Here is a 7,189-nt window from a genome sequence, read left to right on the forward strand (position 1 = left end):
AGAGCCAGTGATCAGGGGGAGATGGGGGTCCCCTGTCCAAGCCTGACACCTCTGGCGGAGGCGTCAGGCCTGGGCAAGGGGCTGATCAGGCGATCGGAGGGTGATGGGGGTCTATGCCTCTGGCCGAGGCATCAGGCCTGGGCAAGGGGCAGAACCAGTGATGGGGGGAAATGAGGGCCCCCTGCCCGGGCCTGACCCCTCTGTCAGAGGCGTCAGGCCTGGGCAAGGGGCGGCCGATCCTATTGGAGGGTGATGGGGGTCAACGCCTGAGGGCTCCCAGTATGTGAGAGGGGGCAGGCTGGGCTGAGGGACACTCCCCCTCCCCCCCCCCACACACACACCCAGTGCAGGAATTTCATGCACCAGGCCCCTAGTATTAATATAAAGTTTAAAATATATCTACCTTTTATGTTTGTATCTTGCATGTTGAATGCTTATTAAAGAATAGAAACAATAATTTCTATTAGATGGCTTTTAATCCATATCAAATATTCAATAGAGATATTAATTTATTCAATTAAATGAATACTTTTTTGTAAAGTATTGTTTTTAATTTTAAAGGTTATGGGTTCAATTATATATCAAGGAATTTATTTTCAGTAGTTGGGAACATATCCCACTACCAAGCATTTTGTGTAATTTATGCCACATAGTAGAATTTCATTTTCTTTAGACTAGGATAACTTCAAGATACAGTGGAGATAAAGAGCTAAAAACTCACACACCTTCATTTAAGTCACCCTTTTATCTTGTACACAGTAAAAGGCCTTGAATAGATTATTCAATTTCTCTGAGTCTATTTCTCCACCTTTAAAATGCAGATGATAATATTTACAAAGTCATTTTGACATTATATAAAGTGATCAGCAAATAATTGTTGCCCAATAAATACTTTTCCCCTAGTTTCTCACATCCTGGGAATTATTAAATTAGAAAGGGGATAAAAAGAAGCAGAGGGGTGGCAGCGGAAAAGAACTAAACCCTCATCTAATATAAGAGGAAATCAATGTGAGCCTGTATGTACATATGATGTAGGATATTTGTCAATTTCAGAAAAGGGGAACTAAAAAGGGTGGGGTTGAGGAAGTGGGGAGTGAGAAAGAGAAAAGATGCCCCTGATAACTAGGAGCTGGCAGGTGTGGTGTCCCCTTGTTGAACACCTTCCCAGAACATCAACATCAGACAAGGCCACTCTGTGCCCGTGGTGGATCAAGATAAAAACAAGACCCATCCATGATGATGTCTGAGCAGAAACCAGACATGAGCACTGTTCAAGCTATAACATGGACCAAATGTCCCCCCTCCTGGCTAATAGTAGTGACTGCTGCTCTTTCATCAACTTCTGCATGAGCCTCACTCTAGTCTTCTCTCCTAGATAAAATTGATGAAGATAGGCTATTATAGAATTGCCCCCACTTGCAGACAGTATCTGATCCAGAACAAACACTCACTTCATCAAACCTTTCCCCAATTCACCTAACACAAGCTCGAATCCTATAAGGTTTTCTAACACCCTCTTAGGGACACTCCCCACAGATCCCTGTGTTGTGTGGTCTCCCTGCTTCTGGGAATAATAAGCCATCTCATTCAACCACAGGTGTGTTCCTGGTGGTCTTTGGCTGGAGGGCATTTACTTATAGGAAGCATGGGGAGGAAAACCACTGGTTTTTGTTAAAATTCTTTCAGTAATTTTGGACATGTTAAAGTACATATGTATGCCACTTTGACAAAATGTAAGTCAATCTATCAAAAGCTATTGCACATTACTAACCACGGTGGCAAAGCATGTGTACCCTCTGGCTCATTGTGGGGTTTGTAACTGTTGTTTTAAGAGGTGTCATCTTAAACAGCAAGTCCAATAATTTGCTATGAACTCTGAAAATAAATGGAACAATAAAAATCCTCCCTGGCCCATGGAAGGCAAGGGTTTCAGATGCGAGGTGTGGTCAGCAGCAATAGGAAGGGAGAATTGAACCGAATCTCTTTCACTAGCTCTACTTTGCAAAGATCAAAGACTAAAGGGAGAGACAAATGAGTAAAGTTATTTCACAAAATCAGATCATTGTGCAAAATAAACTTACAGCTAATTATTCATCAGTGATCCATGGAAATAAAGTACCTATGTTAAAAGCCAAATTTAAAATGTTAGCATTGGATGCACAAAAAATGATACATTTTTTTTTAAATTCTAATATGTGGCAATTTTGGTTGATCTAAAAAATCAACTTTGTTTCTAAAACTGCATCCCCTTTGGTGGCTAATTCTAATGGTTTATTTTAATTACAGATTTTGATTTCTGGAAATAATTAGAATGGCCAATATTTTTTAGCTCCCATTAAAACCTGTCTTAAATAAAGGAGGGAAATAGAGCCACCCATCAACATAATCACCATCTTAATAATCTCTTAAAAGCTTTGCAGTACAGAGGTCTGAGTTGAATAGCAAGTCAGAATTTTAGGATTTGCCAGATGTCATAAAAACACTCTTGGGGGAAAATCCCAAACATCAATTTCAATAACTTTCAACACATTGTCAATCCTGTTTTATTTATGCTTCCCACCCACTTCTCCTGTAGCCCCAGAATATTTAGAAGCACATTCAATATACCATACCATTTCATTTGTAGACACTTAAGAAACCACCTATAAACTGTAAGAATACTTTTTTTGCATAAACACAATTATTATTTTGGAGCCTAAAATTACTGCCAATAAACTCATTCTCCTCAAATACCCACTTAAATTTCTCCCAAATATCTGTGAATATTGTCACATAAATGTTTATACAATTCAAGATTTTTAATTGGAATCCAAAAAGTTCCACACATGGCATTTGATTGATATGTCCCCTAAGTCTGCAATTCTATCAGTTTCTCCCTCCTTATTTTTCCAGGTTGCAATTTATTTATTTATTTTTGAAGAAGTCAGGTATTTTGTCTTGGAGAATTCCCACATTTTGGATTTTACTGTTTGAATCCATGTGGTGTATTTTGTAACGATTGTCTTCCCACCATCCACTGCACCTTTTTTGAAGGTTAAGATTAATCAGTGAATTGAGGTGCTGCCAGCTCGATTCAGTCATTTTAAAGATTTCCATCCACTTTCCACTTAATGGTATGGGCAGCCACAGATAGTCATTATCTACTTCCATTGTTGCAGAAGGGTGAACAAAATGGTTATATTCACTGTCTTGGAAAATAAGGCAAATGAGGTGGTGGTGGTGGAGTCCACTCAGTGATGTCTGCAAATTTCTGAGTTAGCAGTACTAGAATGAGTTAGCTGAATAGGGAGTGATAGAAAGGGGAGATGTGACATTGAGATTTGGTGATGACAAAATATCTAGGATATAACAATTTTAGTGCAGGGAAGGTGAAGGAAAGATACTGGCACTAGAGAAGTCAAGGAACCATGTTTGGGAGGGCCATCTATGTAGGTATCTCTGAGGTGGGGTGTGATTAATTCAGGGAGTGACTCAATAGAGACATGTAAATAAATTATTGTAATTTGTACTTATACCTGTCAACATCCTTTAAACATTCTTTTCTAGTGCATGTCTCATATTGTACATTAGACTACAGTAGTACTCTTTGGGGAGAGACTGATTCAAGTAAATGAGTCGCCAATTACAGACCAGAGTTGGCTGGATTCTGTGTCCTCTTCACAGTAGCCAATCCAGGGGTGGGCAAACTTTTTGACTCGAGGGCCACAGTGGGATCTCAAACTGGACCGGAGGGCCGGAACAAAAGCATGGATGGAGTGTTTGTGTGAACTAATATAAATTCAAAGTAAACATCATTACATAAAAGGGTATGGTCCTTTTTTTTTTAGTTTTATTCATTCCAAACGGGCGGATACGGCCCGCAGGCCATAGTTTGCCCACGGCTGGGCCAATCACATTCCATGGCCTGGCTGTGCTACCATATAAGTAACTCATTTCTTCTACAGATAACATTTGGTTTGTTTCTAATTTTCACTATTATAAAACATACTAAAATAAATCCTCTTCTACATATGTTTCAGAATAGTTATGCAATTAGGATAAATTCCTAGAAATGGTGGGTGGAAAATGATGTGCATTCAAAGGCATATTGACTTAGTTGGTAAAGTTAATTGGAGAATGTAATGCTTATTGCCAAAATGTTATTGAAAATGTTAATTGACATTGTATATCTGCAGTTCTTACCAAGTCACAAATAAAAACGATTAACGTACAAAGGGCAGAGAAAGCATTTTATCAGCATAAACTCTGAATAAACTGATTTTAGAAAACCCAGAGAAATAATATTTGGTATCATAGATGGTATTTTTCATTTTTAATAAGATCCCCACTTTGCTGATATTTTATTTTATATACCTATTTTGTTACATGGATTAATTTGTGTAACTCTGATAAATATCTCCAGAACCTAGGAAACTCTCTAAGCAACACAGAAACTGTCTTTTCCTTTGCCACACTTTCTTCCCAGAAAATGTGAGCCAAGATAGATGAAAAGTGACACCAGGCATACCTTGTCACGCTCAAGGTAGCTGATTCTTAAAACAAAACGAACACCATTGAAAACAGTCTCATTTTTGTTTTATGTTACCATTTGATTTTTTACTATCTGATACTAGCCAATTACAATATTACACAGTTTCAATTCACTGCTTTAATTTACATATCTGGAAAAATCAAACAGCAAGATTTAGTTAGAGAATCATTCAACTTTAATAGCAAGTGGACCTCTAACAAATTGCTGGAAATGGCATTTCCTACAGAGGAGGAACCATTCCACTCATCCACGTAATAGCATGAGACTTGGCCCATTTATATCTTTACTTATGCTTGTTCTCTTCTTGCAGACTGCAAATGCACACAGGAAAAAAATAGAAATCTGATCATGCAGAGAACAGTAGAGATCCTCTAAAAGAAATTAGCCAGGTCATGGAATTTCTGTGGTTAAAGTCATAAACAGTCCCCAGAGAAGCCGTTGATCATCACCTTTTTGACTGAACGGAGCCTTATAGTCATTGCATGCTGTTTAAGTTTTTGTTTTTTAATTACCTAACTGACTCAATATTTTTCTCATGGTCCCATGAGGCTTTGCCTTCTTTTGTGGAATATTCTTGACTAAAGTCTCAATAAATGACATTTCTTCTAATTAGATTTCTTGGCTGTTGGAGATTATTATTCTAGGAAACCCACATTCCTTCCTCCCTCTTCCGTTCCTTCTATCCTGTTCTTGTGTTTTTATTTATGCAAGATGCAAGCCAGATGTTATATTAATAAGAGAGTTGATTTTCCTCAAGGAGCCATTCATTAGCCCAGAAGTAGATCCTGTTGCAATTTCTGGGAATTCTTTAACTTCTTTACTTTTTTCTTTCATTTTAAGCAGTAAATTTTTGGAAGATAGAGTTGAAAGCAACATGACTGTTAAGAATAGAATTACTTTTATTTACTGTGAATGCTAATGGAGGTTGGGAGTTTTCACAAATAAATTTTAAATGTAAAGAAAAAAAATTAAAAAGAGGAACTATATCTCATAAATGTAGGTAGCATATTACAGTTGATGTGTAAAATTTTTTGAAAACAATTAAGATGGAACAAAGATGCCTTATCAAAACCACGGAGTATCTCATAATGAAGTTCAGATTCTTCGTAGTTTAAGATGCAACTTTAAAACATAGAGCTCAACATTATTTTCATTTCTGTCCCAAATTAATTTTATAAAATGAAAAACTTATTATAGTCCTCTGATTAATACATCTTCTAAAGCACAAAAAAATTTAAAACAAAACAAAACACAGTTACATTCATTATGATTCCAAAAATAATCTCTTAAAGCAGACATGTGATCCTTAAACAACCAAACATTTTCAGGAACACGCAATAGAAGTCTGCTCATCTGTCTCTGTTGGTTTTGGTTCTGTAGCTTAAGTTAACTGACCAGACAAAGGTCACCTGACGGCCATGACCACACAGATAAGGCTTCAAACTGGGGAGCAATGCAGGTTGCCCAGGCACTCATGAGCTGTGTGTGCTCTTTATGTGCTGAAGCACGGCCTAGATTTTTATTTACAGTATATTTCAAGATCACAACATACGGTAGGCCCAGCAACCATGGTGCATTCCCCTAGCACGACACCAGGGAGGAGTTGATCAAACTCATTCTTTATTTCACTAAGTTCTAAGGTGCAAACTAATCCACAGGGACAGAAAGCAGATCAGTCATTGCCTGGGGAAATGGATGGAGGAAAGGATGGATTGCAAAAGTGCTTGGGCAACCTTTCAGAGTGATGCAAGTGTATATCTTCATTGTGGTGTTCTATGGGAGTGTTCACCTGCCAATACTCATCAAATTGTACTCTTAAACATGCACATTTTCTTGTACAAAAGTTGTGCCTCAATAAGGTTGTAAGAAAATGACACACTATATAATTTATCAAAAAAAAATTATGGGGCCCTACGGATTTGGCTCAGTGGATAGAGCATCAGCTTATAGACCAAAGGGTCCAGGGTTTGATTCCAGTCAAAGGCACATACCTCGTTTGAACGCTCCTCCCAAGTAGGGGCACTGGTTGGGGCTTGTGCAGGAGGCAACCAATCTATCCCCAAGTAGGGGCACTGGTTGGGGCTTGTGCAGGAGGCAACCAATCTATGTTTCTCTCACATCAATGTCTCTGTCTTTCCCTCTCTCTTCCACTCTTTCTATAAATCAATGAAAAAATATCCTTGGGTGAAAATTAAAAAAAATAATAATAATAATAATAATAAAATAAAATAAAAATTTAGGGGGAACCTCACCTTCCCCTAAGACAAAGCACTGGCTGAAACATCCAACACAGTGTTTGGTACATATTAGTGATAAATGTATCATTGTTGAAATATGCATATCCTATCTAATAAAAGAGTAATACGCAAATTAACAGTCACTTCACAATAAAGATGGCAGCGCCCACAGCCAATAAGGAGGGAATATGCAAATTGACATGACAAGGCAAGAGGCAGAAGGAGGCTCCAGGCCAGAGCAAAGGTGTTGCCAGCAGCCAGGGGAAGGAAGGCCTTTTCTTTCACGAATCTTCGTGCATCAGGCCTCTAGTTTGTAAATAATAGCACTGATATACTAAGTACCAGCATCATTTGTTAATTAAATTAATGGAAAATCATATAAGGCACATTTTTTTTATCATCACCCATTTTAAAAATATAT

The sequence above is a fragment of the Myotis davidii genome, unplaced genomic scaffold, assembly GCF_000327345.1.
Source record: "Myotis davidii unplaced genomic scaffold, ASM32734v1 scaffold370, whole genome shotgun sequence".
In the NCBI taxonomy this organism is placed as follows: Eukaryota; Metazoa; Chordata; class Mammalia; order Chiroptera; family Vespertilionidae; genus Myotis; species Myotis davidii.